Below are 13,130 nucleotides of genomic sequence, written 5' to 3' on the forward strand. Positions count from 1 at the left end.
GCATGTACTTGCATTTTATATATCAACCATATATGGTCAGCAAAGGAATTGGAATTGATTGAATGTCTAGAGCTGTTGAATTTTTTTTTTCCTTTCAGACACTGTATGTGATGTCATTTAGACTTCATATATTGCGGAAGTGGTGTATATTAATAGTACATTCAAACCTAATGTGATGGAAATTTTTCCACTGGCCCCAGTATTGGTACAGTGGTGGGGTAAGCAGATAGCATAACGCCTTATGAAAGCGGTAACCATTTCCGTTAATTTTCTTAATATTCTTGGGTAGTTAATCCATATTGTTGCATGCTAAATTGAACACCAACACATATAAAAGTAAATTTTATAGTTACGAGAAAAGGAAGTAACACGTTTGAAATTAATAATTTAATAGGTTCGTTTCATTTCGGCAGTTTACAAACGACGTCTTTCATATGCGAAGTTGTAGCATGGTATTAATATCAGTATCTTGCAAATAGCTCTCCAAATTCTTATTCTAGTGAGTTTTAAATATTTGCGAAAGTTATGAAGTAAAAGTGCAAAATTCGTTTTAACTATATTGTCGTTTATCAGTGGTCTGGTTAAACTACTTTAATAATAATAATGAATATATTGTCGTTTTGACTATATTGTCGTTACACATAATTCATTCTTTAGTTATTTCATCGTCTATAGTCATCAGAAAAATTTATATCTGACATATACTTATTTTAATATAGCAGAAGTTATTTTTAACATATCCATGGATCTAAAAATTTCAATTTCTGTGATTCACCAGCAATAAAAGACGAATACTAAAGGAGGAGAAACAGAAGTACGTCTGATCTGGATTTATTTTAAAAAAGAGATTTCTACGAGAAATATCATGCTGATATCGTGTATTACAGGCACGTTAGTAGTTTCACTCCTTTGGTGTTTCTTTAAGGGTAGGCTACCTTGATGCATAGCAAAATATTCCTGATGTTAACCAGCGGACGGATTACTTATTGTAGGGCGGTGTATGGAGTAGTTGTATTTGCAAGTTGGCCAATATCAACTGCTCACCCTTTGTAAGTTCTAAGATCTGTTACGCTAGTGCTGCACTTGGATCAAAAGCTTCATTTTTCTTCAGTCATCATTATACGTGCAAGGCTTACATGCTTAAACTGCGCTTCAGTAATTATGAGTGAAATTTATTTTTTGTTTTAGAATTGTTAAGGGTGAGATCTCTTGGAAAATTATTTTATTTTTCTCGACTTGAAAATAAAAGCAAAACGAACAGTAAAATATGAGACTAACTATGCCAGGTAGAAATATCCCAAACTCCTGTCAGCTGAGACCCAAGTATACAAACTGAGAATCCTAACGACTCCGCTAGGGTACCTGGCTACAGATTGCTGGCTGCTACAGTATCTTTTTCAGTGTTTTCAAGAAGAAGAAGAATATCCCGACATACTGTCAACTTACGACTAGGTTACCTCAGTGGTTTGTTTTATAATTCCCAGTGATAACAAAAGTCCACTGTCAGCGATAAGACACCTTCTTTACAGCAAGTTTGTAGGCCATTGCAGGTAAGCAAGAAAGATTGTATATCCACAGGATGTATGCAAAGGTGTTTGGACTGTTGTTTTTTAGCAATGATCAAGTAACGTCTCCCGAAATCCTGGCGTTTTGAAATGAAACAAGGATTAGGCCTAACATTATCACTTTATCTTGAAAGAGGGAATGATATATGGAGAAATTTTCTTGTGTTGAGCGTATCTTAAAGTTCAGAATTCAAGTTTTGATCTTAACATCGTTCTACTTGAAAATCTGATGTTCTGTCCACCTAATTTGGTGTTTTTGCTACACTGATCGTGGTTTTTGGTTCTTTAGGCTTCTCCAGCAAGTGATATTTCCTGTCCGGGCTGAAAAATGTAGCTGTCTTCTCGCTTGTTAGGCTACCTGTTACCATACTTACAGTATTTGTAGGAAGTGTTGCATTTTCTTCGATTTACTTTTGTAGTTTAATTGATAAATAGTTTCAGGAAATGAAATTTCTCAATGTATCTACATATTTTCCTCGTAGACTGATTTTGGACGAAAGGAAGTGTCTTGGCCCCCAGACTAATCTGGCTAAGGTATGTTGCCTTTATAACCAGTACTTCAACAACCTGCTTACGAAATCTTGTTCGGCTAATTTATGCTTCACTGTGCATGATGATCTGGTCTTCAGTTGATAAGACAAAAAGACTCGTGCAACGCTTCTTCTATGACTTTCGTTATTTAAACTATAATATCAATGAAATTCTGTGTCATAGCGAGACTACATCATGTTCAGTCAGTATGGCAGTTTTATTCTGGTGCACTATGGCCTCTTTATTTCCCCCATTTTACGACATTTTATTTCCAACGTATCTGGTACTCTTTCTCTTTTAAGGATTTGTGCTCGTGTTGGAATCCGTCATATTGTGAATAAGATTTACGTCTTAACAAAAGAGTATTTTGGTTTTGCTAACTGTATTCGCATTTTTGGAAACTTCCTTAATTAGGAGTTATCAGAGCCCCTAACACTGTAGCGTATTTGCTTATTTTTATATATGTATGTTTAGTTTTTTTGTGTAAATTTTACCATTACTTCTCCCTCAGTCTGTTGTTTTTATTAGACTCTCTCTCTCTCTCTCTCTCTCTCTCTCTCTCTCTCTCTCTCTCTCTCTCTCTCTCTCTCTCTCTCTCTCTCATGAGCACACAGTTATCCGAAGTATTTTCCATGACTATTATCGAAACATTTTCAACGATATTGGTAGATAAATTCTTAGCAAAATATAGGAGCATAACAAAAAATATAATAAACGTCTATAGTTATATAAAAAATGCCTGTGTAAAGGAAAGTATAATGATATTGAAAAACGACTGCATTAACGATTGTAATAATTCAGCTAGGTCACATATACCCAAGTAGCTTTGAAGGAACCTTCTGAATATTCGGCAGTTTCTTGTAGCCTTTCAAGAATAATTCATGGTCGTTAATTTCCCAAACTGTAACATTTTAAATCGCATTTTGTAACCGATTACACGATGTGTTCCACAGCCTATTTAGAACTAGATCTGGAAAAGGTTTTTCCATTTCCTAGTTTCTCACATCCCGGCGTTCATGATCATATGCCTCCACTTTTCATATTATTATAAACCAATATCTGAAACTTCGTTGCACTATATGGCGGTTTTAACGCTTTAATCTTTTTGCCGGAATGTTAGTTGTTACTTTACACAATTTGCGGTTCACATTTTGAATAAACTTTGAAGACACCGAAATGGCACCGCACTTTTTGATGAACTGTGTAGAAAAAAAAACTTTAATTATCCATGATCGTATGACCCAAATTTGATGTAACAAAACTTGATATGCTGACAAAATACACAATGTACGCTCATTCTGTTGTTTCAGGTTGCCCGTTTAGACCATACAGATGACCATATTCTGTATTATAGTAACCCGACTTGACAATGCCGGCTTTGTTCATAGGGAAATCTGATGATTTTTGTTTCTTCATAATTGAAGAAACTCAAACACTTTAAGAACTTAAACTTTACATAACATCAAAACCCGATAAATAAGATGGCGGCACAGTAAATCTAACTCTCTCATCTCGAGCCCGTACCTTATCAGAGATCGTGTTCGCTCCTCGTCCAACGGGTAATTGACATTATTGCTGACTCGGAAGATGTCGAATGGTAATTTGTTACAATCCTGCATATTTATGGTCTTTCTTCTCCACGAGGTGATGTGTGGAGGTGGTAGGAGTGGTATTGTCGAGATCGAGAGAATGCCATTCTCTCACAGGTGGTATATGGCGATCCCGAAATCCAGTCCCCATTATCATTTAGCACCTGCAGCCCCAAACTATTCTATTCCCCTCGTGTACAGTGCTGTAGAAAACAAATGAACTATTATAATGCTCTGACGTCAGCAGGTGGCATGCTAAGTAATGGTAGTTAAAGGTGGAAATTGCTGTTTTTCAGACTAATGATACACTTACTTGCGTCCTGAGTATACATCACTGTCGCGCCTAAAAGGGAAGCAGGTGCGGATCTGGAAAAATGTCAGCAGTACTATTATTTTGCTGTTCAAATCAGATGATTTTACTAATAAGATTTTTATTCTTTAAAGAAAGTTTGCCTGCGAGAATAAACCTGGTAGCTCATCTGAAAAAAGTAATCAGCTTTAACTAACGTTTCACTAACGTGAAAGGTTTTGACTTATAATACCATAATTGTGCCTAGTAATGACTGCAAAGCACGGCTAGGTTCACTTTAAATTTGTCGTCAAGATGGTGGACGTGCTCTGAAGAGACCGCATGGGTTTCTTTCTATATCAGCTCCTCTGTAGGTTTTGCTAAAGGTTTATGGTAGCTTCCCTTTGGCCCTTAGCTGTACCCACTTTTTAGCCTTTTACCTTGAATCCATTCCCGCTTAATTTTCCCATCTTGCTTTCTAGCCTCTTTTAGTGCACTTCATCTAATTTTTGGATCTCTTTTTATCTTGCTATCCAACCACTCCAACTCCATCTTTTCACTGGCTATCGCCGAATGTCTGAAGTGCCCCAGTGTTTGGCTTTGTTGCCTGAATTCAAGGATTACATTAATTTTTTCCATTTATTTTAAAATATATAAAATATTCACTAAAGATGAACATTACAAATTAACGAAGTAGATATTTATAATGTGAAGGACACAGTCATTATATCTAATTGGGATCCCAATCATTCTACCCTCTTTCATTTCCTTGGTTTAAAACTTCAGTATTTTTATATTTTGAAACCAAGATCAGCGTACCACCTTTCAGTAGCTATGAGGGATTAAACATTATTGTGAAGTGTGATGTCAATACTTGTAACAGGTGAAATAATTTAACGTTGTGCTCTTGATTAAATATCTATATGATATTTAATCAACGATTTTAACTTTGACTGCTTATCCACATCATTCAAACTTTTTATATTTAAAGTAGCAACTTTTAAAGACATCTTGAAATTTTACCATCGTTGTTTCTTCCTAGTCTTAGTCTGAGTCCTTTGTTAGTTTCTTTTTCCAAGTTTTCCTTTGACCTTATCCGTTTTCATTCGTAATCATTCCTCAAGTGCAGTTCACTAACAGCATTTCCAGACCCTTCAACATCATTTGTATTGCACACTAAATCTATCTCTGGTTCATACACCGAAGCAAAGACAGTCATAAGAGTTTTTTCTGACAAGTATGTTGCTGGAACCGGTAAACTAATCATTTCATGGTCGTTACTACCAAGTGTTTCCACAATGTCATTTTCAGATTCCTCCTGGTGACTGAATGATCGTTAACGTTCGTGTTTTGTATCTCACAGGCTGCGTCAGTCTGAGATACTAGTCCATCCTTCAGAGATGAAGTTTTGCTGTCATAACCAGCCATGGGTTCTATTGTTGAGGCACCATCCGTCCGAGTCTTTTTTTTCACTATGTGCATCATTGGTTCTCAATCTTTTTTTAGTGGTGGCACCCTAACTAATGTGATCATTAGCGTGGCACCCCTTCTTCACCATCTCACCATATTGCATGAATTAACTTCTTATTTAATGAATAAAATTATTATCCATACTCAAACCAAAATCAGCACGCCGTACATGCAGAAATATACTGTACAAACAAAGAGCATATCAGAAGAATTAGATAAACATAATTAGAGTAGACACACTGATAATAATTATATGAAGACTTCTGCACATTCCTTTTTTTACACATGTTCATTGAGATGATCTAGCCAAGACAAAATTCATGACAATCTTGTGGCACCCCTAGGCACTGTCTGTGGCGCCCCAGGGTGCCACGGCACCCAGTTTGAGAATCACTGATGTACATCAAGAGGACCATCGTTACTTTTTTTCACTCTGTACATCAAGAGAACTATCGTTACTTTTTGAATCCACCAGCAAAGGGATATTATCACTTACCTTCTCCTTGCTAGCTTCTGCTATTATTTCAACATTCCTGGTGTCACTTTCGGGGATTGATGGTTCTGAAGGAGTTCAGGGAAATCAGCCGGTCAAAATGATAATAGTTTTGTATAATCATTTTCACAGTTTTGTGCCATGTGACCCAAACTACCGCATCTGTGACACGTTTTGTTTTGACCATTATAAAGAAAAACAAATCTAAATCCACAGATACTGATGGAAGATGGAGTGTTGCGCTTAATTTGCATTTTGGCTGTCCTTGTGCAATTTAAGAGATTCTGTGCTTTTCCATGAGCAAAAGTATTGTTTCGTATCCAAAAGTTGTGCCATATTGGGACAGGACATTTTCCAGTAGGGCATTATCCATTTCAAATGGTGCATTTCTGATGGATACATATGTATATGAACTACTGAGATTTACTATTTTACCGTGCCCTTCCTTCCGATAGAACATTCCTTGTCCTCATATTGGACTAAAAAGCTGTCTGATCTTGACTTGTCGACAAATTTTATGATAATCCTGTTTACATTAACCATATGAAGACCTTCAATATCACTATCATTCATTTTCAAGATATCAAAGATCACTGTACACGCAAGATCATACGTGACTAAAGTAGAAAAATGAAGACCAACCGAGTTGACGAGCTTTAATGAAACCAAAGAAGTTGCCATTGTTCCAGGTGCGGAGAAACGACTATACTCCGCCAAGCACCCTGAGCTATGAATAGCTTGTAAGCGGAGAGGATCTTTCGTACAACCACTCGCTACGAAGGTTGGTAGCGAACTCCATGATGATTCGTTAATTCATTTCATCTCCACCAACTTTGGATAACACTTATTCTCCCTTGTTTCAATCATTACTCCCACTCATAAGAGCAAATATCGTTTCACTGTTGTGTAATTCAGATTATGATTCCACATTAGCATCAAATACGTTCGAAAAAGTATGCTAAAGATTTGCGACCAAGACTTCATTTCTGGAAATGATACGAAAGTCATTCCCACAGTTTGTGTGAAAGTTTTTGAATCTCTCTCTCTCTCTCTCTCTCTCTCTCTCTCTCTCTCTCTCTCTCTCTCTCTCTCTCTCTCTCTCTCGTTATTAAAAAAATTTGTTAAATAGCTGCAAACTACACTTGTAAATGTTCCAAAGAATTTTTCTCCCATATAATTAGAGTGTATCAAATATTGCTGTGTTTTCGGTGTTATTCACAGCGCATCAGATATGCTGTAGATATGTTGCGTGCCTTACTAAATATCTAGTGTATCTACTTTAAAATCAAATTGGAATACAACCTTTCGATAAGCGAGACCCTGTTTGTCAAAAGTGTTCCATTAAGTATTGTGTTAAACTTCTTTTTTTACTGTTACATTGATCTCTCGGTTATTATTCATAACAGGTAAATTGAACATCCGATGATTGATTTTGCCACAATACTCAAGCAGCTGAAAGGAATAATCTTGTCATTGGAATTACTATACTCAATAATAAAACCCAATTTAAACATCCATTCATGTAATAAAGTAGGTAGTAATTAATCATGTGCCAATCAACTGGCAGGTAATCTCATGTCCTTTGGACTCCCGACTTTCGGTGTAACAATTTTTTTGCCGTTCTTTCTTTTGCTGAAGAAGCAGAACCATCCCCACATGGGCCATTAAGTCCCGTAAACTGCCCAGGGGGCCAGGAATGGCTGAGGCCATCTATGTTATGCGTTATTCTTTAATGCGTTGATTTATTGTAGTCATTATTACAACATAAACTTTTGTTTCAATGGGGCACATGCGAGTTTCAGGAGTCACGTTCAATGTTGTCTTTTTTGTGCCTTGTGAGACTTCTTTAACCATTCCATAAAGGGAGGTCTCTCTCTCTCTCTCTCTCTCTCTCTCTCTCTCTCTCTCTCTCTCTCTCTCTCTCTATTAATGTTTGTATGTGTGTATATATATATTAAACGAGTATATACATAATCATCTCTGTCTTGTTCTTTCTGTTAATGTGTGCAGTGTCTATCACAGGAGCAGGCGAATCTTAGTTCATTTTGATACTTTAAAAAAAGGTTATTTTCCTTTCCATTTCTCTCACACAATTTTTTTACTTGACAGTGACGTTACTTTAAATAACTGAGACCTTTCGAGTGAAGTTTTGGGTTTAGAAGCAAATATCAGGTTTTTAAAGGACCAGATTACGGTCCTGGCTAGATTTGTTTCTAAGAGGGTGTGTGCTCTTTACATCCTTCATGTATTTCTCCTATCAGCAGTTACGTGTGAAACATAGCTGCCCTTAAGTCGAGCAGTGTTCTCTTGTGTGAAGAAAATCTTCACATACGCACTAGCACGGTAATCCTCTTGACAGATTTTATTCTTGGCTGTCCATCCAGTAAATGACAAGGCTCATACAACCAACTCGAACTCTTCGATTCCGACGTAAGAATACCACTCTTTGTTCGTTCTGTTTTGGCCATTGCTTTGAGGAGCATCTTGATAGCGTTCATTCTCCATTCGCTCTTCATCGTTCTTCATGTCACGCTTCACGGGTCGTGATATTGTGGCTGTGCAGAAGTGGAGAACTCGAGAGTTAGATGTTTTGATCAGCCATCCATTCATGTCATTCATTTCCATATTGTGGAATTATTTGCCTTCGTCTGCATTTAAAAAATAATTCAGGAGACGGGTTTATCAAAATGGTCTAGTATGTTTTGGGCATCCATGCCCATTGCAGTTTCTGCACTATTAAAATCTTGTTTTTTGTGTGACATATAAATCCTATGGTGTAAGGGTGTGAATGTAGAGGATCAGTGTCCCATCCGCGACACACAAAAGACTACTACAGTTTCTTTACAGCGACAATTTGGCTTCTTTCCTCCTGGTTATCCAGCTTTTTTAACTCCCCTTTCATCCAGTTTTTATTTATCATTTAAGAAGAAATCCCTTCAGTGAGCCTTAATAATCGTGACAATAATGTAACATTTAAAACCCTCTTGTTATGCAGATGAACTGGATAAAATGAAACTAAAGGTAATTGATAGGGACATCCTGACAAGAAGAATTCAGCGCAACCTGAGCTTTTTCTTAGCTTTAAAAGTCTCTACTTTTGTGCATAGGAATTCAAGTATAAAATACCTTGGAGGGAAGAATTCCCAACGGGGAGCTCGAGACAAACTCTACCATTACAGAACGGATCTGAATAGGAGAGAAGGATTGAAATGTTCTTTTTTTGTGGTCCTTTGATGTAACAGAGTCTATAAACCACTTGTTTTTCTTTACGTTTGTTTACTTTTTCGCAAGTGATAAAGACGGCTTAAAAATTTTTCATTTTTATCACTTTCATGTGTTATCTTTTATCCTTTTATTCACAAGTTTGCATTGCATCTTATAAATGTCTACCAGTTTTCTTCATATGAATAAGGTTCAGTGTTATTTTTATTTGCTTTCGATCTTTTTGTTCGTGTATTTTGCTTGTTTACCATAGATTCTTTCGTATTTTGCCTCAGATGAATCAGCTTAACAGACTACAAGATTACCCTGAAAGAGCCATTGCAAATTAGGCATTTCTCGCTTTGGGATGTTATCAAGTGTTGGCAAACCTTTTAATCTATTCAGCTGGGCGATGAAGAACTTCCCGTAAATGAGTTACAAGAGAAGGTTAAAAAGGAAATTTTGGGCTCATTATTCAAAGGAGGGTTCCGATTACTGTATATACAGGAAAACACGATATGTAAAACATGAAGTGATTGCTCAAATTGCGGCAAGTGCCATTGTTTCTACTACCATTATGGCTATTTCCCAAGCAGAGTTGAAATTATAGGAACTGAGAGCGACTAAAAAGTTTTTCCCCCTTCTATTCATACTGCTTGACCCTTCTACCATAATTAGCTAATACTCTTTATTACAGAAAAATATTGCTTTCCGTAATAGATACCGTATATTATAATTTACAACATATTTCTTAATTGTCTTTAATATGGGTAGACAGTTTTTCATATTAAATGTATATTGCTTTATACATGCGACTTCCGATTATTAACATTTCCAGTCACAGTATGAAAAATCAAGTGGCTTTTAGTCATTAAAAATTTTGGGCAAAATGCCATCATTATTATTGTAGTGTTCATCTCTGGAACTCTACAGAATTCATGTCAGGCGATCATCTTAGAAAACTTGTCCTCCGGAACTCTTAAATTGTGTCCCATTCCTTCCAGGCTAAAAGCTGAGGGATTTGGTATACTCTGGCAGTTCTACCGGGATGGTAAACTGGGAAAAAGAAAATACCTTTGTCATAGTAGTTTGTAAACTGACATAACCAGGAATTTTACATCAAGAGGGACGGTATGATGCCCCAGTAATTTAGGAAAAAGGAGATTCGTGTGTCACAACAGTTTGAGAACTGACACAGCCAAGAATCATTTGACATAATGAGGGAAGGCATGATAGCCCAAGAGCCGCAATTTTTTTTTTTTTTTTTGAGGGGGGGGGAAGAAATTTCACAATCGGACCTAGACACATGTTGAACTTGGGCATATCTTTAAAACCGAGGCACATTACCAAAGTATACAAACTTTCTGGTGTAATTTACGACATCCGGTACATGAGGTCAGGATTTTTTACTTTTGGGCTTTATATCTTCCAGTGCGGCAGTAGCTAAAATGCATACTTTCTTTTAAAATGTGCTTGATATAAGAGTGATGTAATGAAGGACATTCTACTTTATGATTGGACATGGTAACCATAGACATTTTCATTACTAATCCATTTGCCCCGACACAAGTGGTTATTCAGGGACTGAATATTGTCATTTAAACGCTGCAGTAACAGACCTTACACTTCAAGGTACACTTCAGGAACTATAGGTTTTAGGGGCGGTTGACTTTCACCTCATGGCCCAAAGTGTATTTACATGAAGCTGCCACTTCGGGCAGTAAAAGCTTTCATACTAATGTTAAATTGAATTGTGATTCTGCCCTTCATAGAATTTAATCTTCCGTACAAGACTTGCCACCTCTAATGATAGGAAAATGCCAATTCTTCACGCCACCCGATATTACACTCAACCCCAGTCCACACATACACACACACACACACGAACTTTTTAAACGCTTTGAATGAAGTTTCCAAGCTGTTTTTAATCATTTAATTTTATGTTCACAAACAGTTTGCTGACTTAGTTTTTGAACAGCTTTGTATTGGACTCGTTTTAGCCCAATCCGTGCCAAGAAGGTTAATTCGCTAGCATTGTTTGTAGCTGTTCTCGGGCTGTTTTTGCACTATGAAATGTTTACTGTCAGTTTGCAAACTGTTTAGAACAACTTGCAAACGTTGCTTGGAAACAGTCTGCTCACTGTTCTCAACAAGTTGCAAAAAGATTGCAAACATTATTTTCGAACAGTTTTCCTATAGTGGCCTGGACTTAGGGAACAAAATAGTGTATAGATCAAAGATGCTAAGACTGTGGTCTCGGAAAACTTGAGTATTGAAAACTAATCTAAGTTGCGTTAACCAATATTTTCCAAAACTAAAGATTTAGTTCATTTTTACTGTACAAAAACAGTCTGTTTCCCATTATAGGTTATATATGGGATTGCATCATAAAATATGACGAACATGGCGACTTCTCTTGTTTGTGGGAGAATCAAAAGACAAAACATTCCAATTCGAGGAGGAAACTCGATTATTGTGATATTTTCGCGGTTAGAATCGAAGACAGAAATTTGAACAAGTTCAACTTGGGCAATGCTTCCGTTTATTTATATGTGAATTCAATTTTATCTGGTGAGAGAAGTTTTTTCCACAGTTGTAAACATGCGCGCGTGTAATTAAAAGTTAGGCGTTAGTTTTAGAAAGGTCATTTCTGTTTCTGAGTATGAGGGTTCTTCAGATCATGCAGTATACTGTATTATTTGAAGCAAATATAAACTTGTCTTCGTCGTGCCGTCGAGTTTACAATCAAGTAAATACGAAAATTATTAGTCACTACAAGCGCAGCACGAGAGCATTTGTATTAGATTCTTTAAATGAACTTTATGGAAATTCCAGAAGTGGATTGCCGATGGAGTTTTGATAGTAGTTTCACTGACAGTAATCAATTCCCGGAACATGTGGATTGAAATGCTTTGTTCCGTGAACTGATTGCTGTCCGTGAGTATGTTGATAAAAATCTATCGGCAATACACCTCTGAAATTTTCATAAAGTTCGTTCACAGAGTCTAATGCAACCGTTCTTGTGCGAGGAGCTAAAAGCACCGAATCTTGCTCATCATCTTCCGGACGGTATTTGCACACATTCAAACCACCTATATTTAGATCAATCGATGTGAACTGGCTTTACAACGTGCTGGAAGCTAACCTTGAGCTTCTTATCTGAGTTCGATCGTTGCTGACGTAGCCACCTTGCATGCCTACCTATTTCGCTCTTAATTTTATGGATTAATTTTATCAATAATCAGCGTCAGATCTTCACTTAAACGTCGGTTTTCTCAGCCTTCCTTCCCCCCGGCAATGCTGTGTATAGATACTCTGGGTGTCGACGTTCTCCCATTTTCTTAACAGCTTTTCAGAGTAGACTACTTGGCTCGTTCTAAATTACAATAGCTGCTGCTCAGTAAAACACAATATCAATGTTGATTCTCACGCTCTCTCTCGCACTCATAGTTACACGCAGTCTCCTTCGAATGCTCTATATCTTGCTTCGTTTATGGAAGTTGTCCTCTACTTTCCACGATACTTGTGTTTGTTTCTCTTTTGTTGTTGATTCGAGGAATTTCTCACTACTGCTTTTCTAATTGGAGTCTTGGTTTTACATCGATCCGGAATATTCATGTCTTTCGTTTTTATTTTAGTATCACTTTGGACAGTATCCTCGGAAGCTGCTGAATTGTCATATTTGTGTCTCTAGTTCACATCCTTATGCGTGTTATTCATTATCTTAAAGGTTGGGACCCATTCATTCCTCTTTATCAGGATGCTATATCTCGATGTGAACTCATTTTATTGGACTCATTGTAAATTTGTCGGTTCTCCCTCTCCTGGAAATAAAACCAGAGTGTTAATTGAATTGTGCAGACAAATAACGACAACATGGGGAACCCGATGGATGTCTGTTAAAAGTCACAGAATGCTGTATAAGCTCCTGAAAAAGCGAAACCTCTAATTGTCAGAACGCATTTCCAGGATGGAGTGTCCTTGGTCTTAGA

The sequence above is a fragment of the Macrobrachium rosenbergii genome, chromosome 10 (assembly GCF_040412425.1).
Source record: "Macrobrachium rosenbergii isolate ZJJX-2024 chromosome 10, ASM4041242v1, whole genome shotgun sequence".
Lineage (NCBI taxonomy): Eukaryota > Metazoa > Arthropoda > Malacostraca > Decapoda > Palaemonidae > Macrobrachium > Macrobrachium rosenbergii.